Source organism: Lissotriton helveticus, chromosome 11, assembly GCF_964261635.1.
Source record: "Lissotriton helveticus chromosome 11, aLisHel1.1, whole genome shotgun sequence".
In the NCBI taxonomy this organism is placed as follows: domain Eukaryota; kingdom Metazoa; phylum Chordata; class Amphibia; order Caudata; family Salamandridae; genus Lissotriton; species Lissotriton helveticus.
In genome coordinates, this window is record NC_136072.1 from 635,415,968 (window position 1) to 635,438,565 (window position 22,598).

Genomic DNA, 22,598 nt, shown 5'->3' on the forward strand with positions numbered 1-22,598 from the left:
GCAATTGGAGAGGCGGAAAATAGGGTGAATATATTTAAAAAAATACAGAAATAAAATTAAACGCATTAAAGACATAAATAAAAAGGTACTTACCATGCTTTCTGGAGACACGCCTAAGGCAGCTTGTTTGAGATTTTTATAGTACGCATGTGAGGCCTGCCATTGCAAATCGGCCGGCCAAAGAGACATGCGCACTATAAACTTGTACGCAGGCAGCCCACCACTGTTGCCGCTCCGCAGGCCCCGTCCCGTCCTGACACTCGGTTCTGGATGGGTTGATGGAAAATAAAATGAACTAACTTTATTACAATTTTATTTTACATCTGTGGGGCATTTCTGGGGCAACTAAGTGAAGCAACACTCCTCTACTCAAACGGAGGAGCCACCCCTTTGATCTAGCTATTTACACCCGTTTGTTTGAAGGTTCTCAAGGTGCCACTACCATTTTAGAATTTTGATACTCTCCTTTGGCACATATTCCTAACTTCTTTTCTCCGTATGTATCTCACTTTCACTCTCCTCCCTTATTTCCATTAGCTTCATGACTGCTGTATTTCATTGACTAACGTCAGGAATATTTGAATGCATCTCAAGTACCAGTGCAGAGAAGCAATTTTCATACTGTGCCCAGCTCTGTCACAGATTCATCTATTTCAATAAAACTACTTGATGCTCTTATTTTCAACTTTCTTGCGATTCTGTACCAAGAGAAATCAAATGAATCAAAATTATTTGAAAAGTAGGTTTGCTCAAAGTTTTGATTCATTTTTTTATCTGAAGTCCCTCTTTAGGACTCCTGAGAGTAAGTCAAAATGCGCTGCATGGAAATAACAATTTTTCAATGAATTCTCTTTCTTCTGCGATAGTTTCATTTGCTTGCACAACTCAAAAAGAAGTGATTTCAAACCTGCTGGCAGTATGTGTCAATATAGATATTTGTTCATTCATCTGCCTATCTAAGTGCCGGTCTGTCAGTGTAACTGTCTGTCTTTCTGTCAGATTTCATGTCCGAATCTCTGTCCCTCTGCCTGGGATGTATGACGTTTCAACGCATGCTTTTACCACGCATGCCTTTACAACGCAGGTATTTCAACGCAAGTCGTTACAACGACTTAGGTTGGGAGGCGCTGGATAGTGGAATAGTTTAATTTTCTATTCCAACTCCAGTCCCCGTGGATAGTAGGGAAGGTGTTGGATAGAAAATTAAACTATTCCCTATCCAACAGCGCCCTCCAGCGAAAGTCGTTGTAACGACTTTCGTTGTAATTCCTGCGTTGTAATGGTAGTGCGTGGTAAAAGTTTCGTTGTAAACGATGTTCCCCCTCTGCCTGTCATACACGGATCTAGGCCCGTCTGTCTCCCTGTCTGCCTGCATGTTCCATTCTCTGGCTATTTTTCTGTCTCTCTCTCTGTTTGCATGTTCAAATGTTTGTCTGTCTGTCTGATTTCATGGCAAAATGTCCATCTGTCTGCTTGAATGCCCCACATTCCTGTCTGTTTGCTTGTTCAAAGGTCTGCCTCTCTGTCTGTCTACTTGCATGTCCCAATGTCTGTCTGTCTGCGTGCAGGTCTACAGGTCTGTCTGTCTGCTTGTATGTCTACATGTCTGTCTACTTACTTGCATTTCTGAACGTCTGCCTTTACGTCTGATTGTATATCTATCATCTATCTATTTTTATACCTATCTATCTTTTCTCTCTTTAACAATCCCATTTTTTGCCCGTCTGTCTGTCTCTTTCAACAACTGCTCCTACTGTTCAAATTCTAAATACTCTTTCAGCTTCCCCTAGAGCATGACTGAATGTTCGTGTCTGTATAAGTTTGGGAAATATGTGTTGTGATACCAAGGAGGGAAAAAGGCTCCTTATGGAGTATTTTAGATAAATAGATCGATATTTAACCGGGGTGATGATTTGTGATGGGCAAGTATGTAGCCTTTTTAAAGTGGAGCCAGGGCATGAGATGGCAGAAAGACACGTTCTGCCTATATTCCATGGCTGGCCATACTCACTGATCTTGGCAGGGCGATTGCCAAGTTAAAGAAAAATTAAGATAAGCCTCTTGGGGTGGCTATAGTAAAACATACCAGCGGAATGTAGTTAATAAATCCATCGGATACTTTGGAGAAATTCAGTTAGATGGAAAACAAGAACCACTGTAAATAAGTCGTTTTTGAGCCCTGACACATTTGCTAGATCCCTGCCTCATTTCGAAAGGGGGACCAACTGGGTTTCTCATTGTGGAATCTTAGCTGGCTTTGCCCTTGGAAAGCCTTCCACCTTTGGCTGAACCTTTTAACTCTGTTGTATTCCTGTCAGTGACAAGGCAGCAATCACAGGCAAACATAACACTGACCTTCCCCATATACACACATAAGGAAAAAACTCCTTGAACTGTAAGGTCACTGATTGTCGGTATTGCTGATCTAAACCCCCTTTTTAGGTCTCGCCCTGGAACAGGGACAGAGACTCTATAGCTGTCTGATGCCGGGGAATGAGGGACACAAAACTGGCACGATTTTTAGCAGTCGGATTTGGCTGCGCGAACGCGCACGTTCCGTCCTGCGCCGCCCTCCCAGCCTACTGCGCATGCGCCGCCCTCCCAGCCTACCGCGCATGCATGCATGCACACACACAGACACACACACACACACACACACGTCGCAGACAGACACTCGCTCACACACACACCCCCTCCCTCACAGTCACACACACGCACACGCACTCCAAGACACATACACACACGCACGCACACACATACACACACATACACAGGCCGCCTCCCCCCCGCGCCTACATGCTCCTCTCCCTCCGCCCGCCCGCCGCTCAGCAACGCACTCACCGGCTTCCTCTCCTCAGCTGCAAGGCCCGGCAGCAGGACTCTTCTTCCCTCCTTCGGCACCGGGGCGCAGGGTAGGCTCCTGCCTGCTCCGGTGCTCCCTGCTCCCAACACGGCTCCAATCGCGGCTCTTCCGTGGGAGGCGGGGTAGGCTCCCGCCCTCCTACTTCCTGTTTCCGGGTGTCGCGCCGGCCTGCCTGACTTCCTGGTCGCAGGCCGGCAGAGTAACGAGGATGTTTTGCGGTATGTATTTATTTATTTAATTATGCATTTTTATATAGCGCAGACTTTACCCGAAGGCGGTATTTATTTTTTTATGTATTTATGCATTTTTATATAGCGCGGACTTTACCCGAAGGCGGTATTTCTTTATTCATGTATTTATGCATTTTTATATAGCGCGGACTTTACCCGAAGGCGGTAATGCTTGCCTTAGCATAATGGTGTTCCTTCTTAATTTATTGGTGGTGTCCCTGTTAGAATTATTCCCACTTTTAGTCTAGCAATGCTTGGCATGATGTTGGCATCTTTGGCATTATTGAGCCCATCCCTGGTATAATGGGACCACAACGTATTGTGGGCATTCTTGACCCAATTGTGCTTCTCTTCACCAGCGGTGATGGTCATCCCTGGCATGCGATGGGTGTTCATGGAATTGGATGTTGATATGTAGACATGTAAAGCCAGACTCTGTCCATGGGGCAGTAATATTCATGAGTACTTGATGACATGGAGATCAAAAATACAACTAAAACTGAAAAGCCATTATTTTGAGAGACTGTCATATTTGTTTTTGGGAATCAGAAATATTTATTAAAATGAAATGCTTGTAATAACAAGCCAATGCATGATTACCAGCTGTGATCGTGTTTTCAAAATGTTTGTAAAGTTGATGTTAAAGTGATAATTCATGCTAATTTCTGTAGTCTTATTTACATCTTGTTTACAATTATACTATACTACTAATGTATGTTTACTAGCCATAACTGTACTGTTATATGTTACATTTTAATTACAGTGTTTGCCTTTTACAATCATTTTCTTACAAACTACCTCGTAAAACAAAAATATTTAGGGCTAAAATATTTTGCACTGTTTGCACAATATATTTGTGATGTTTACACTTACCTATTTGAAATTAAAATGTACAAATGGACATTTAGTCAATTACCATTAAAAAGTTTAACTTTTTTGCTAAGATATTCTTGTAATCTTTTATGCAAACAAATTTAAATACTGCATAAATAATTTTAACAACAAATACTTTATATGTAGCTTTTTATGTACATAAGAAAACTATAGCATAAAGCAAAAAACATTGCCATTTACAATAATAATAGCTCAAACTTAAATAATGCGAGACCTATTGCATTGCAAATGCTTGTTAGGTCAAGCCTCGGGCAGCACAGAGGCACTGCTCGCTCTGCGAGGCATGCTGTGTTGGAGTATGCTCTCGAAGTCCCGGCCACGCTCCACCCATATTTGTCATTGGCTTACATCATTTCCCTTCGTTAATGCTGGCTTCTGATTCGTACATAGGCTTTTTATTCCCTCCTTAGAACCGCCTTGTCTTCACTTGCAACCTCCCATGAGGACTGGCCCTTTTATTTTGGTTGTTACACGGTCTGCTTTATAAGTTGGGGAGCACTATTTTCTTTATTGGTCTTCCCCTATTCCACCCTAGACATCGGAGCACCCGCCTGCTTATTTTTAAATAGTAATATAATTTTATTCAAATTACAGCTCGGGCTGCTATATAGCAGCTGCTCTTATTTAATTATTTTATATATAACGTGGTCCGCATTCACTTTAGCAGCCACGCCTATTTAATTATTTAATTACCAGGGTGGGCCGCTTTCACTTTAGCGGCTGCGCTACAGAGGTTTTGAAATTACTTTCTTTTACCACTATCCGAGCTTTTCCTATAATGGTGGCCATTCCCCTTTGTTTAGAAGCTGCTCACAGTAACCTGAATATGCGAGCAGCATCTAAAAAATGGTACGTGGCCACAATTATAATGGTCTCGCATTTGCGATTGTGTGAGCTCTTGGCATTAAAAACAACAATGCCTTTTATATATGTGTTCCTTTTAAAAACATCTAAATAAAAGGCATTGTCATTTTCAATGTCGATAGCTTAAACGCTCGCAAATGCGAGACCTATTGCATTGAAAATGCTTGTTGGGTTATGTTTCTGCAACATCAAAAAATTTGATTGTCACGATTTGACAGAGAACCGGATTTCAAATTTTACTAAAAGTGTTATAGTCAGCACTGTCAGAAGATCATTCGGCAAAAGGCCTCCTAGCAAGAATCCCTAAATTTGGCAGGCGGTACTCAACTGTAGGTCATTGGGGGAGCCTCCTCTGACCATATAGAGCTCATATAGATCTTATACCAAAACTGACCTATCATAATTTTGGCATGCAATTTCGTGAGTAAATACGATAGTAGGACAATAAAGTGTCTAAACATTTGTAGGAAGAGTATATTTACTTTTGGTCGTTGCAGTTAAATGGTCTTGAAGCATGAAAACTAGATAATGGGGATGCGTTACAATCAATGTAAAATGTAACTGTGAATCTTCAGCATTTTGAGGGCAGCTTCGCCAAATAAGTCTTTTTGAAGTCGCGAATGGGGCAGTTTGTGAACGCAAGAAAGCATTTTGACATGTACCAAGCCCAAATAGCCATTCAGTAATGTGTTACTGAATTGCAATTTGGGTTTGGGATTCGGTATTAGGAAGGGGCGTGTTGAGGGTGGTCCCTTCCTAATACTGAATAGCAGTGGGATGTATGAATGTTTTGTGACCGAAATGCGTTCTCAAAACATTCACATTTTACCCCCAAATTCAATTTGGTGGTAACCGATTTGCCAAACATTCATAATATACCGACTCTTAGAGGAGGGGTAACCCATTCGCAAATGAGAAGGGGGTCCCAAAGTGACCCCTTCCTCTTTGTGAATGTGGGTGAAAAAAATGTTAAGAGCAAAAAAAATAAAAAATGTAAATGTAGTGCTTATATAGCGCACGAATCACCCCCGAAGGGGTCTCAAGGCGCTGTACACATAGCACTGTGGAACCCTTAATGGCCTTTCCCTGTGAAGAGCCCACTCCTGGGCACCCCCAAGGTGAAACCAGGCATCCTAGCGCTGCTGGTGCCATTGTGGAGATTACGCAAGCTATTACCCAGAGTTGCAGAGTGGGACCCAAGATTAGAATAGGTACCAAGGCGAGAATTATCAGGTCCGGGGAAATTGAGCCCAAGACCCGCCAAGGCAGGAATTGAACCCTGGTCCGGGCCAGACCTCTGCATCAGGGTCTGCAGCTCTAACCATTGAGCCACACTTCTCCAAACAGGCCACACTTCTCCAAGAGCAGGCATTGATCCCACGGACCACTGCCTACTCTTAAAAAATGAAAATAAAACCTTTTTATTTTTATTTCTGTAATGCAGTCTGGTTTTTCCCTTAAGGAAAATGGGCTGCATTACATCAAAGAAATATTGCTTCATTCAAAAAAGCAATCATAGACATGGTGGTCTGCTGACCCCAGCAGGCCACCATCACTGTGATTGTAGCAATTCCAAATGGGTCGCAAATTTCGACCTGCCTCATGAATATAGATGAGGCAGGCCCATTTGCGAGCCCTTGGGATTCACAAACACTGTCTGAGACACTGTTATAGATAGCTGTTTGTGATTCCCTAATTGCAAATCGCAAAAATTTTCAATTCGCAAAATTGCAATCTGACGTTATTGTTCATCTGGCCCAAAATGTAACTTGGTAATATATTCCCGAATCGCATTTAGCTTTTGTGATTCGGTATTAGGAAGGGGCGTATTTAAGGCGTCCCTTCCTAAAACCGAATAGCACCGGTTTGTAAGAATGTTTTGTGACTGGAATGCGGTCACAAAACATTCATAATTTACCCACGTCATAGAAGAGGCGGTAATCTATTTGCAAACAGGAAGGGGTCCCCAACCGCTATGACCAGTACAGCCCTGCTTGTGACCTATCACTGAATCAAAGTCTCACTGAATCAAAGCGCACCCTTTGAAGTGTATGGGGAAAGCCTGGCTCTCCCCTCTCCAGCTTGTGTTCTGCCCAGCTTACAGGAATTCAGCAAAACACAAATTTGTCTGGAGGATTTCACTACCTTCTCATTGTTCATTATTAAAATTAATTAATATTAATCCACATTTGTAAAGCGCACAATCACCCGTAAGGGTCTCTAGGCGCTGGGGGCCGTTGGGAAGATTAAGCAAGGTATTGCCCAGAGTCACATGGTGCTGGGCTAACCTGCCGCCGGAGGTGGGGATCGAACCCTGATCCCCAGATTCCAGCGTCAGTCGCCCTGGCCGCGGCGCCACACCTCTCTTCATCATCCATGTCTCGGTCTCCCACAATGGAACCTAGGGCCCTCCATGTGTTGTACCACCCACAGGTACACATACGCCCAGTTTATGCATACAACATACACACACACAACAGCACTGTATCCTTCATGTAGTGTACCACTCATAGGCACACATACATCCAGCACATACAATTAACATGCATGCACTGCACAGCACTGTATTTCTTCATGTACTGTACCGCTCACATTCACATATATAACTAGCACATGCATTTACCATGAACGCACTGCACTACATCCTCCATGTTTTGTGCCACTCATAGGCAGTCATACATCCAGCACATTCACCACTCTTGCGCACACTGCTCACTACTGCATTATCTCTGTATTGTACCCTTCCCAGGCACACATACACCCAGCTCAGATACACCACTCATGCTCTGTCCAGCACTACATATGAATATAAGATGTTACAACTCATGTAATTACAACGCATGTGTTAGATGTGGTGGTCTCTAGTTGGCACCGGTAGGTACTTGTGACAAATAGGGACCCTTGCCACTAGTCAGGGTAAGGGGATACACTCCTAAAATAACCCCTGCTCGCCCCCTTGGTAGCTTGGCATGAGCAGAAAGGCTTATCTGAGATGCAGTGTGTAAAGCATTTGTGAACACATACATTAATCAAGTGACAACACTACAGATGGACACCACACAGGTTTTATATCAAAAATAAGTATTCTTTATATAGACTTATCACAAAACCACAAACGACAAAAATCCACAATACTGTACTTAAAATGGTAGAATTAGCTTAGTTCTCTTTAGATCTTAAAATGTGACACTTTGAGTCAATGTACCTTAAGACGCGACACGCAGGACAAAGAAAGTGTTGCAGGAAAGGTGTTGCAGGAGTCCCTTACACGCAAGGACGGTGCAGCATTGAAGATCTGGTGCAAAGAAACAAAGATGGCGCTTTTCTTCTTGATGCAACATGCTTCCCGGTGATACGGCGGCGTCAGCTGCGAAGTCGATCCTCTTTTCCGGCGATGCGAGATGCTTTACACAATGCGAGCTGCGACAGGCCCTGTGACACGCTTCCCAGTGATGCGGCAGCGCCTGGTGCGACATCAATCCTCTCCCCAAGCGATTCAAGTTGCTTGCACAATGATGCGAGCCACGACAGGCCCTGCAGTAGTCTTCCCGGTGATGGGGCGGCGTCTGCTGCGACATCGATCCTCTTCTCCGGAGATGAGCCGCGACAGGCCATGCGACACGCTTCTCGGAGAAGTGGCGGTGTCTGATGAGACGTCGGTCCTCGTCTCCTGCGATGAGGCGCGACAGGCCCTGCGACACGCTTCCCAGTGATGCGGGGCGTCTGCTGTGATGTCGATCTTCTTCTCCTGGTGATGCGAGGCGCTTCGGTGGACCTGCGATGACTCAACAATTCTTCTGCAACACGCTTCCCGGTGATGCGGCGGCATCTGCTGCGACTTCGATCCTCTATTCCGGCGATGCGAGGCGCTTCGTGTTGTGAAGCACTAGCGGCAGTTCGGCGACACGCTTCCTGTTCTTGGGTCGCGCTTCCAGCTCCTTGCGATACGCAAGTCCTCAAAAAGTCCAGCACAACTGCAGGCACTTCAAGAGAACTCTTGGAGATCCTTCACAAGTTGAATAAACTGCACACAGATCCTTCACAAGTTGAATAAACTGCACACAAAGTCCTTTCTCCTTTCTTTGGCAGTCAGGCAACCACTGCAGGCATAGAGGCCTTTGCCTAGTCCAAACCAGTTCTGGTCAGTCCTGAGGACTCTGTTTACATTACTCCTTCTTTTCTTTCACAGTGCAGGGCAGAGACATCAGACGCACCCCAGGAGGTGGAGCCAGCATTGTGGGGAGAAGGCACAGCCCTATTCAGGTCCCAGGTGCAACTCCTCCCTGCCATCTAGATGCAGATCTCTCTATTCGCCACTGGGTTGACTCACCCTGTCTCCTGGAATCCCCAAGCCCCTGTCACTCAAACTCCAGACAAGGAATACACAACCTAGCAGAGGCAGGCTTGGATAGTTAGACAAGAAAATGCAGACTTTCTAAAAGTGGTATTTTCAAACACAGAATGTTAAAACCAACTTTACTAAAAGATGTATGTTATCATTCTGAGTTCAGGCATACTAAACTCCAATTTCTACCTAGTTCCCTGAGTCAGTTAGGATTAAAAGATGTAATAATCGAACTGCCCATTCTGGCCTATGGGGAATAGGTAGCCTTGCAATAGTGAAACACGAAAATGACTATAATTCACTATTAGGACATGCTACACACATCAGGGATTGTCCTACCTTATACTTACAATGCACCTTGCCCTTGGGCCTACCATAGGGGTGACTAATATGAAGAAAAGGGATGTTTTAGGGACTGGCTAGTGGGTGCACTTGCCCAGTCAGCATGACAGTTCCAGACTGCACGCAGGCTCTGCAATGGCAGACCTTAGACACATTTTACAAGGCTGCTTCTGTGGGTGGCACAACCAGTGCTGGAAGCCCACCAGCATCATTTGGGTTACAAGCCTCGGGCACACTCAGTGCTCTGTACTAGTGTTTCACAAGTAAACCAAACAAGCGAATCATGGAATCACAAATCCATACATCAATTTACAATAGGGAGAGCATATGTACTTTAGCACTGATCAGCAGTGGTAAAGTGCCCAGAGTAATAAAATAGCAAACAACAGGTCAGAAAAAAATAGGAGGAAGGCAAAAAGCTCAGGGATGACCCTGCAAAAAGGGCCAAGTCCAACACAACCACCCTTCCAGCCAAAACGCAGGGTAGACCAATCACTACCTTGAAGGGCTTCCCTGCTTAGGGCAATAGAACATGGACCTGACCCGCAACAGCAGAGGCAAATTTCAGTTCTACGCCACTCTGAACCCATTTCAATTCCTCTCTCGATACTCTCAGGGTCCACCAAGCTAATCCATGGGGAACCCTTTTCCTCACCTGTGGACACCACCTGTGCAGCCTCTAACCTAAACTTGCTCACAGGTGTGTCCCAACCGACAGGCAGCAAGTCACAGTGTCCATTGACAGTAGCCAGGGATGAGACCCATGCCTTATGCCTCTCAGGGCACTCAAAACTCTGTGGCATCCGAGAGCTGGCGGCAGTAGCCCCAGGTGCGTGGCACTCTTTGACCACTCTCCCTCCTGTCAGGTCAGGTATGACATCCTGGCACTGACCCACCAGCCCCAGGCCTGTACCCCGCTATGGATGGACCAGAGACGGGGGTGGGCTCTCCCACACCCGGCCCTCCCCCTTGGGGCTCTGTACCCTCCCACCTGGAGTGGTATTCCCTTCCAGCATTGTCAGGGTGCCTGTAGCAGGTGTCCTGCACAATTCGCCCACCAGTTCAGGGGTTCTATCCTGCAACTGGGTTACCAGGTCAGGGGGGACACCCTGAACATGGCCTTCCAACTCAGGGTCTAGACCCACAGGCTGCACCAGGGTCAGAGGTGAGGACTCCCTCCCTCTGCACCCCCTTCAGAGCACTGCACTCTCCCAACTGGAGTGGTACCCCTAGAAGCTACCTCAGTCAGGACAGTGATTACAGTTGCCCCTTCCTCCAGGTCAGACAACACCTGAACCTGGCTTCCCAACCCAGGGACCAAACCCTGCAGTTGAACACTTGCCTGGCAAACCAGTACTTCCTGGGGAGTGCATATACCCTCCCCGAGGGGGACACATAACTCATGTGTCGTGTGACAGTCTGCCTGGTGCAGATTTCCCGACCCCTGTCCATCTGACAGTGCGCGAAGATCCCCCAGGACAGAAGTGGTGTCACCATGGTCATTCACTGGTGACACAGCCCTTCCGGCTGGCCCCTGAACCACTGGTTCCTCCACTGCGGACTCTTTCCCCCTCTCACCCCTCAGTCTGGACCTCTGTACCCTCCCTACTGGAGCGGCACTGCCAGACATCGGAACTAATGGAGGCGTGATTACAGACACTCCCAGCTCACCAGATACTAGGGGATCCCCCTCAACGGGTGGCCCATCAGGAAAGTTTAGGCTCCCCACCCGGTGTTCTCTTAAAGAACCATCCAGGCTCTGAGACTGGGTTTTGGGCACCTGGGGACACACAGCCCCATACTCACTCCTTCTCCACTGAGACAGGACGTGAGCCCCTACACCCCTCCCACTACACTGGGACCTAGCTGGGCTACACTGAACCACTTCCACCACTCTGGGTTGGAAGATACTGAGCCAGTCCCCACAGGGTCACTCCCCCATGCTTCTCCAGACCCTCTGGAATCCACCAAAAGGTCTGCCTCCAATGTGAGTTCCCTGGGGTCAGAGAACTAACTCTCCAACAGATGTTGGCATAGCTCTGGAAAACAGGGACTTACAATATGCTCTCCCACAATTGGATCACACAGCCCCCCACAGGGGTTAACCAAACTATCCTTCACCTCACCATCCAGTACCTCACACACGTACTCCACACCACTCTCCTGAGACTTGCAAGACAGTATCTGACTGTCTCTGTCACACTACCCACACTCTTCTGGGCGGTCTTCACACTCACATACCAAGACTTCAACTTTGGGGGGACCCCTCTCCTTGCACCTCTCATCTAGAGTCAGTAGAGTGTCCCTCCCACCACTAGGACCATGAACCCCTGCGCCAGTTACCCTATTCCCCTCAGGGACACTGCGCACTACTGGAGCTACCTCATGTCCTTGAACCTCCTGGTGTATGGTAACCCCCTCCAAGTCAGGTGCCACATCTCTGGGTGTGTGTACTACTCCCTCAGCACTAAAAAATTCAATTTTGCTGCCACCATCTGAGCTGGACTCCAACTCCAACTCAGCAAAGCTCACTTCCTGAGCTACACACATTTCTTGTTGCTGGGCTGAGACACTCATGGCCTCAAGCCCCTCGAGCTCCAAATCAAGCTTCCTCATTATCAAGTCTTGCTCAAACTGCATTTTCTTTTCTTCTAGAGCCATTTTCTTGCTTTCTAGTTCCAGTTGCCCATTCAATTTGAGCTTGGCCATCTCCATTTCATGCATCCTGTTTTCTTTCCTGACAGCCAACTCTTCTGGGAACAGAGCTCGGGCAGAAACACTGCTACCCACTGGGGAGGGTGCACCCCTCTTTTCAGGACCCAGTGGTCCACCAAGCTGCTGCTCTGCATCCTCATAATCCACTAAATCTCCAGGGGCATTCCTTACCTCTATCCAGGCCCTTAGCGCCTTTTGGAACTGCTCCTTTCTGGTGAGCCCGGTCACGGAAATTGTAAACTTTTTGCAGAAGCTCTTGAGCTGCTTGCTGGTGTAGCATTCTATCTTCTCTTCCTCCCACTCACAGTCAAGAGATGCGACGGATGATGCCTTCTCCATAATGACTGAATCAGGCATGACTTTGAAATAATGGAGATCCCTGGAAAAAACAAGTATCAGAAGTACGTGGTTGCGTTATGGTCTGCACTCACTAAGTAGTGTTCACCAATCACTGTAAATGAGTCACAAATGCAAATCCAGAATCCGTTGACTACCACTGTTAGAATTGGGGGTCTCTGGTTGGCACAGGTAGGTACTTGTGACAAGCAGGGGCCCTTTCCTCTAGTCAGGGCAAGGAAATTACTCTCTTAAAATAACCCCTGCTCACCCTCTAGGCGGCTTGGCGCGAACAGTCAAGGCTTATTTCAGAGCCGATGTAAGTTAAGCAGTTGTGACCACATACAGTAACCAAGTGACATCACTACAAATGGACGCCACTCAGGTTTTATATACAAAATTAGTATACTTTATATAGAGTTCTCACAAGACCAATAAATGACAAAAAGAATCCACAGTACTATTAAGTTTCAAGAGTTCAGGTCAAAAAGGCTTAATTCAAGGTTCTGTGCGAGTCAGTAGCCTTGCCCGGCTACAGCTTTGCTGAAAAGAACACAGAGTCTAACAAATCCAGCGGACCGCGGCGGTCCGGGCCCACTCAAATGTCGACAGACTCAGTCACAGTACCTTTTCCTTGAGGTGGTAGGCACGGATGCGCGAGCCGGTTCCGGGTTTCGTCGCGGTGTAGAAAAAGAAAGCGTTGCAGGTCACGGTGTCCTTCCAGTCGCGGTGCAGGCTACCGGCTCATTGACGGCATCGAGACGGAGTCGGTGAGCTCAGAGCTTGCGTTGTTCGAGGCGGACGTTGCTCGTTGCGGTGCTTCCAGCTTTACGGTGCGGCGACAGAGCCGGAGTTCGGGAGCTGGCGTCGGTCAGTCCGGATAGCGATGCGAGTCGGGCAGTGCATCGTGAAGCGTGCGATGTGGTGCCCAACTTCGGTGCGATCACAGGACTCGAAGGCAGCAGCAGTGACCGCGTCGGTCAGACCAGTACGAGTCGGTGTAGCGAGGCGTTGCACGTTGCGGTGTCCCTCCAGTCGCGGTGCGGGCTACGGCTCATTGACAGCGTCGAGACGGAGTCGGTGAGCGCAGAGCTTGCGTTGGTCGAGGCGGATTTTGCTCAATGCGGTGCCTACAGGACACCAGGCCGGTCGTGAGAGACGGTCACAGCTCCCTGCCTCTGTAGCCACTGGGACAGCAGCAATTCACAAAGGCTGGTGAAGTCCATTGGTCCTGGGACTTCTGTCAGGGGGCAAGCTCTCTTTCAAGCCCTTGAAGATCTTTGCACAAGTTGAAAGTAAAGGCAAAGTCCACAAAGTCCTTTCTCCTCTCTTTGGCAGTCAGGCAACCACTGCAGGCCAATCCCACAAGCAGCACTTCAGCTTGGGAATAGTCTCTCCTCAGTTTCTTCAGGTTCCTTCTCCTCAGCAGAGGTTTCATCTTGTAAGTCCAGAGGTGATCTAATTTCATGGGATCAGGGTCCCAATATTTATACCCCAAAATCCTTTTTGTTCTCTGAGGGGAGAGGGGCCTGTGCCCAGTCAAAACCAGTTCTGAAGCACTCTGTTTACCAGACTTCTCCTTTCCTTTCACAGTGCAGGGCAGGCACATCAGACGCCCCACAGGAGGTGGAACCAGCATTGTGGAAGGCAGGTACAGTCCTGGAGCACTTTGTTGACAGTCTTCCTACGTTTCTTTCAGTGTGCAGGGCAGAGACATCAGACGCACCACAGGGGGTGGAGCCAGCACTGTGGGGGGTGGGCACAGTCCTATTCAGGTCCCAAGTGCAACTCCTCCCTCCCATCTAGATGCAGATCTCCCTATTCACCACTGGGCTGAGTCATTCTGTCTACTGGAATACCCCAGCCCTGCCACTCAAACTCCAGACAAGGAATACACAACCTAGCAAAGGCAGTCTTGAAAGGTTTAGGCAAACAAATACCTACTTTCTAAAAGTGGTATTTGCAAACACAGAATATTAAAATAAACTTCACTAAAAGATGTATTTTATTATTCCGAGTCCAGGCATTCTAAACTCGAATTTCTACCATGTTCTCTGAGCCTGTTAGGATTATAAAAATGTAATAATCTCGCAGCCCATTGTGGCCTTTGGAGAACAGGTAGCCTTGCAATAGTGAAAAACAAAAATGGCTGTAATTCACTATTAGGACATGCCACACACACTAGGGTTTGTCCTACCTTATACTTACAATGCACCCAGCCCGTGGGCCTACCATAGGGGTGACTAGTATGAAGAAAAGGGAAGGTTTAGGTACTGGCTAGTGGGTTCACTTGCCCTGTCAGCATGACAGTTCCAGACTGCACGCAGGCTCTGCAATGGCAGACCTTAGACACATTTTACAAGGCCGCTTCTGTAGGTGGCACAACCAGTGCTGCAAGCCCACCAGCAGCATTTGGTTTACAAGCCTCGGGCACTCTCAGTGCATTGTACTAGGGTCTGACAAGTAAACCAAACAAGTCAATCATGGAATCACAAATCCATACATCAATTTACAATAGGGAGAGCATATGCACTTTAGCACAGATCAGCAGTGGTAAAGTGCCCAGAGTCATAAAATAGCCAACAACAGGTCAGAAAAAATATCTGAGGAAGGCAAAAAGCTCAGGGATGACCCTGCAAAAAGGGCCAAGTCCAACACAGCATGTAAGGGACCATGAACATGATTCACTGCTACAGTACATGCAAACCACCATTATAATAAGTGACATTGCATCAGGTCCTACAAAGCCGTTTAGGGAATAAAATGATACCCACACACCAACATTAGGGCATGAAATGCAGCGGAATCCCATGACAGTGCACACAAAAATGCTGCAGGTAGTGAATAAATCGTACTCTCCTCACATGTCACAATAAACATCACTGGTCACAGCACCATTTGAGCTTCTATTATAGGTTGTATGAAACCCAAAATGTGGGGCTCATGAGCACCTGCGCACCTACAATTGTTAAGACGATAATAGACACTGTTCTCTGCGACCCTACTCCTCAGTGGGCTGTGGAGGACATGTTGCTCACAAAGCTATGCCTCAAATGCACTGAGAGCAGTCGCGAGCTGCTATCGTCTGAAATACAGTGACCCGATGGCACACTCCACTCCAGGTACATGTCATGGCTGGGAGGAGGGGCAGACCACCTCCCACGGTGGGAAAACCCCTCGGGATATCCCACAGGTAGCCAGAACTGCTTGGCCTGTCCAGGGCAACTGCCCGCTACCACTCAGGACAGCTGCTACCCCAACAAATTGAGCTGGGCGGCCTCAGTTCTCCCTTTCACCGCCTGAGAGAGCGGGGAGAACAAGGGTGTCCTTACCTCTGCAGACCCAACCTGCTCCAGGGAGACCTCAGGGTGCTAATGTTCGCTAGATCTGGATCCCTGAGACGCACATCCCTCCATTTGCAAATGCCTAGACTTGTCTATCTTGGGGGTTGCTCCGGCAACCAGAGGGTGGGGCCAGTCTCCTTTGCGGCTTCCTTGTCACTATGGCAACCTGCAGAGGCCGTGCTGCCTCCGACATCCACCTCTTCATGGTAAGGGCAGCAGCGGGAGGGTCTCAGCCTACAAGTTGGAAGCCAGCAACAATGAGGGCTGGTTGCTTTTCCAGCATTCCCCTCCCGGCGTATTTGGAGAGTGCAGTGCGGCATGAACTGCAGATCAAGTGAAAGTTCTCTTCGTTCCCTTAAAAAATTTACGACTGTAAGGCACAGTGCTCACCACGCATTTTCACTCAAACACGAAAAAAAGCAATACCACTCTGTACCAGAGCTTGCTGCAGGTCAGCCTAAAGCGCTCACCATGCGCTCTAGTTGCAGGGACCTGGGGCAGCGCCAGCACTCCTCCTGCTCTGGGCCTCCTGGGAGAACACTGGCAGCACCAACCCCAGGGCCCAGTCAGGCCAGAACACAGGTTTCTGGAGTAGGGGTTGCAGTCCTTCTCTCAGCCCAGCCGGCAGCAGGAAGCAGAGGGTGGGGCCAGTCTCCTTTGCGGCTTCCTTGTCACTACGGCAACCTGCAGAGGCCGTGCTGCCTCCGACATCCACCTCTTCACAGTAAGGGCAGCAGCGGGTGGGTCTCAGCCCACAAGTTGGAAGCCAGCAACAGTGAGGGCTGGTTGCTTTTCCAGGATTCCCCTCCCGGCGTATTTGGATAGTGCAGTGCGACATGAACTGCAGATCAAGTGAAAGTTCTCTTCATTCCCTTAAAAAATTATTGACTGTAATGCACAGTGCTCACCACGCATTTTCACTCAAACACGAAAAAAAGCAATACCACACTCTACCAGAGCTTGCTGCAGGTCAGCCTAAAGCGCTCACCATGCGCTCTAGTTGCAGGGACCAGGGGCAGCGCCAGCACTCCTCCTGCTCTGGGCCTCCTGGGAGAACACTGGCAGCACCAACCCCAGGGCGCAGTCAGGCCAGAAAACAGGTTTCTGGATTAGGGGTTGCAGTCCTTCTCTTAGCCCCAGCCGGCAGCAGGAAGCACTGAAGTCCAATGGCGGTTTCTCCTTGCAATACTTTGGCAAGGTACCGTCCCTAGAGCCATCAGTTTTGTCTCCTTTTCATGGGGTCATTGATCCTGTATTTATAGTGTCTTTGTTCTGGGGTACTTCAAACACATATTAGAAGTGCACAACACCCTTGTTATAAATGGGATTTCTGGTTGGCTAAGGCTGGCGCCAAAATCAGGCAGAGACCACCACTCTAGTCAGGGCAAGGGAGTTACACACCAAGATAACCCCTGCTCACCCCCTTGGTAGTGTGACACGAGCAGTAAGGCTTACCTCGGAGGCAATGTAAGTTAAGTATTTGCGCACGCACCCCCAGCAACAACATCCCAGGCCCCCCACAAAAGGAACTCCACACAAGGTTATATAAAAATAGCCTTTGTATTATACCAAACACATTAAATAGGAAACATACACTTTACAATGTGCCATAGGCACGGGCAGAATTTGCAGGGGATTATGTACATGGGACAGGGCCACATGGACCACTGTCAGGAATAAGCACTTTTAGAACTAGCACTTAGTAGAATTAGCACTTTGTAGGAATAACGCTTAGCACATAGGACATATAATAACTGTAGCACCAAATAGCAAATGTAGCACACAACACGTAACCACTGGTAAAAGGTAAGTACCACCTACGCAATCCTAACCACCTTAGGAAAATATCATACAGGGAACCATGAGCTCACAAGTATAACCCATACTAGATAAAACAACTTCCTAAGCATAAACATATGTCTAGAGGTATCAGAACAGGGTGTGCAAAACATTCTACACACAGTACATTTCCTAGCACCCTAAAAGCACATAAATCAAATTTAGTGCAGAAATCACATTTAGCACATAACTCACATCAAAGTCCAGGTTGCGCCACTGCACCAAAACCTAAACGTAGCAGCTGCCCACTACTTGCTGGGCACCTGGGGACAATAGCAAGGGGCCTAAACACTGCAGCTGGCACTCAGTGCTGCGCAGCTGGGGAAGGCCAAGGTAGGGATGAAGGAGTGTGGCTCACTCCTGAGTCCAAAGTACATGTCCCTAGAAAGTAAAACCTAAACGTAGCAGCTACCCTCTACTTGCTGGGCAGCTGGGAACTCAAAACTGTGACATGGGCCCTCACTGGCCCTTAGGAACAATTAGCGCCCAAATGTTGGAGCCCTCTAGGCTCTGGAACAATTGCTGTGCACATTGGAGCCCTCTAGGCTCTGATAATGAACATGCCTCTCGTTGGAGCCATCACCCAGCTCTGGAAAATAACTGATTTGCCCCAGGGAGCCTCATGGGCTCTAACAACAACTTCTGTGGGGCGTGGGAGCCATCTGGCCCTGAGAAGACTCTGCCCTCACGGAGCGCACTGGCTCCTAAGACTATTATTCCCCAATCGCTGTGGTATCCCACGGGGGAAAGACCCGGGCCTCTCTGGCCCCTTGAAACAACTATGGCCCCTGCGGGAGCGGCCCTCTGCAAGACGGGGCCGCTTTAACCGTGGACACACCACTGTGCCTACATCAGGCACTGCCACCCACGCCCGGAGCTTCCCCCCCAGCCCTTCAACACTCACTGGGCTGTTCAGGGTGGGGGCTCCGCTTCACTCACGGTGGGGCCGGCCTCTCATTCTCTGCAGCGCGGCACCTGCGGGCTCTCCCTTCACCTCGGTAGCCCCGCCGACCGGGTGCAGCACTTCTCTTCAGGCCTCCATAGGTGCCGGGGTTCGACCAATCCCAGTGCGGCGGCGGGCGTGGGACTTCCTTTCCAAACCGGAAGTCCCGCCCGCTTTCAGGCACTCCGGTGCCTGGCTTCCTGTTTTGCCACGGCGGCGGCATCTCTCTCTCGGGGTAAGAACGAGGGGTGGGCACCCTCGGTACTCAAATAAAACGTAGAAGCGGGGTGGGCACCCACTAAGGCACACAAAGACGGGGTGGCACCCTTAAGAATGGTATTCAATAAAACGAAGACGCAGGGTGGGCACCTGCTTACTTGGGGGCATTCAAATAAGCGGGGTGGCACCCGTGTTGGCAGAAAAAGGGCAGGAGCACTTCCCCCCAAGGGAACACGACAGCGCTTTGCCTGTAAATGCAAAATAAAGCGCTCACCAGGCGCTGGGGGCACAGGAAGGGAGGAACCCTAGAACAAAGGGTCCCAGCAGTCCTGCGCCTCAGGAAGGGCAATGCAGGGCCCAGGGGCCAGCACACAGGGCACTCCAGCAAGGAGACAGCCCCCATGGTGGTCCCTCCAGGGCCCCACCAGCAGCAAGCCCACTCCTGTTAGGATCCAGGCATCCAGGGGCTGGGCAGGGCCCAGGGAGGCAAGCCTTCCCCTGGGCCCCAGCAGTAGCACGCCCCTGGTAGATTCTAGTCAGGAAAACAAGAACATTGAACATGAGGTCACAGCCTCATTTTATACACAAAAATCCCTTTGTCTCTAGGGTGCAGGGTGGGGGAAAAACCAGACGCAGCTGGTTTTGAGCACTTTGTTTTGCTCAGCCCCTTTTCCCATTCACTGACCAGGCTAGGGTCATCAGTCGCACCACAGGGGGCGGAGCCAGCATTGTGTGGTGAAAGCCCAGCCCTATTCGGGTCCCAGGCGCTCTCCTCCCTCACATCAGTCATGCAGATCTCTCCACTCACCACCGGGGCAGACCCATCCTGACTCCTGGAGCCAGGCTCACCAGCCAGCTCCAGCCAATCACAAGCCAGACAGCCAATTCACATAAATTACACAGACATGCCAACTTCTAGAAGTGGCACTTCCACACTAGACACAATAATGCCGCACACATCATCGCGCAGCATTTAATCACACAAGTCCGCACATACCAAACTCGCATCTGCACTCCCCACGCATCAGGAACTACCAGGGATACATACATTCCCCATGCATTCCTATGGGAGGGCAGGCCAACCTCCCTACACGCACGCACTTTACCCTGGGACACAGTGGTAAAGTGCACAGAAGCCAAAAATCACTAACACCAGGTCACAATTAAAAGTAAAAAGTTTAGGGGTGAACCTGCCAGAAGGGCCAAGTACAACAACCCTCATTCACATTGTAAGCCCAGGCCTGAGCCACGCCACAGGGGGCGGAGACAGCATTGTAGAAGGCAGGCACAGCCCTATTCAAGTACAGGTGTAACTCCTCCCACCACTCCAAATGCAGACCAGGCCTATTCAGGTGCAAGGGAAACTCCTCCCACTACTCTAAATTCAGCCAAAGTCTATTCAGCCAAGCGTTGAGTCACCCAGGAAAGGCAGGACAGACCTCAACCCCCCGGGTGACTGTCTAGAGTGAATGCACATCCCCTCTCTCCTGTCAGTCAGAACCAGATGGTGAATACATATCAGGCAGGGCACAAAGACACAGGCACTCAGAAATGTCCACTTCTAAAAGCAGCATTTTTTAAATAGTAGTAATAAACCTGCTTTCACCAATAAGCAGGATTTATCACTACTATTCCAAACATACCAAACATGGTCACACTCCCCCTCTCAGATCAGAAATTACCACTGAAGCACATATCATTGAATTCCCATTGCAACCCTATGAGAGGGCAGCCTCACAGCAGTGAGAAACCAAATAGGCTGTTTGTCGTCACTACCAGGAGATGCCACACAGTTAAGGCATGTGTTCTACCTTTTATCTACACACAGCACCCTGCCCATAGGGCTTGCTAGGGCCTACCTTATGGGTGACTTATGTGTATTAAAAGGGGAGTTGCAGACATGGCAAACACATTATTTGCCACATCACTCCTGCAGTAACCTGGGTGCGCAGGCAGCAGGCAGAGGCCTGAGACAGGGTTGAAAAGGATACTCAGTGGGTGGCGCAAGCTGTGCTGCAAGCTCATTAGTAACATTTAATTTACAGGCCCTGGCATATGAGGTACCACTGTACAAGGGACTTATAGGTAAATTAAATATGCCAAAAACGTGTTGACAAATCTTACGAAGTTTACAAAAGAGAGCACATTCACTGTATAGCATCGATCAACATATGTAAAATGCCTAGAGTCAGAAAACCACCAACAACAGGTTAGAAAAAGATAACAGGAGAAAGACAAAAAGTTCTGGGATGACCCTGCAAAAAGGGCCAAGTCCAACAAGCACTCTTGTAGAATGGAGACGAGCAGTTGGAGTTTGGTGTACTATGTAGATTAGTGGGTTTTTTTATGGCGAGGAATATCTTTTCCACTTACTGTGAATTTTATGCTTAGATCCCACAGGTAGAAACAATGAATTGCCTTGGCATATATAGAAGCTGTTTCCAAATATAGGGAGACATTTCCCAGACTTGTGGGAGGATGCAAGAGTTAAACGTTCTTCTTAAAAAATGTGCTTGTGGTTTCCAGCGTCAGGGCCAGTTTAACTGTTTTGGGATTCCTCAGCTGCAGAGCATCGGAGGCGGTGTGTGGGAGACCCCGTCTCCATTTCCGCCCTGGGCAGCAGGTTCACTTCAGTGACATTCCCCACATCTCCATGATACAGAAGGAAAACATTGTCAAGGCATTTCTGCTGAATCCACAAAACCAGGATGCCCGGGCATCACAGCAGTTGACAAAGGTGCAGGCCGATAAGAGGTGCTGAATCCTGGCAGGGGGCGTCCAAACTCAAGAGATATACCCTGCACTCACCTGGAAGCGTGAGACGGGTGCGTAATGAATTGCAACACCCATAGAAACATCGAACAAAGCACCAGGCACATGTGTAGCTTGTTGCTCCTTAAAGAATCCCTGGCAGTGCTTGGTGTTAAATTTCACAGGGCTTTATAGATTTGGCTGAAGTTCCCTACCTTTAATGGTGCTCAGTAAAGCCACAGTCAGGGCACTGTATGCCAGAATCGGTAAACTCCATACATTAGATGGGAGGCGGATTTTTGTGCTGAACTCCTCACTCCAAGCGTAGTGCAGAGTGGGAAAACTTTGCAAGCTCCACCAGAGAAGCGGAGTTCACCGCCCACCTCTATTCCTGACCATCAACCTGTCCTGGATGACCAATCTGTGGGGGATGAAAACCTGCCCCCCATGGATGATGTCACCTTTCAGCACCTCCTGGATACGATTAGAACACCTTCTGGGGTCAGGCCATGGGGTGACAGCATTGTCGGGTGTCCAGAGGAAGCGCCTTTCTCAGAACATGGCCCATCTGTCAGCCAAAGCCCAAGCCTGGAGTCCGAGGCCCCCCTAGTTGTCTTCCAATTGTGAGCGGTAAGAGTCCAGCAGCAGTTGGTAGATGACATGCGGGCGCGGGTGGAGACTATTGTGAGCATCCTAGAGAGAGTCCATAGGTGCCTCGGTGCCAATGAGGGCACTTCTGAGACAATCAAAGGCACCAACCCTTTGCCCCATAGCATGGAACAGTCCTTGGATAACATTGTTGGTATCATGAGTCAGAGGAAACAACAACAGCCCTGCAAATGTGACACCAGTGAGGTTGCCAATCAGCTGGGGGCCATCTGTACCATCCTCCAACCTATGGATCAGAAGTAGG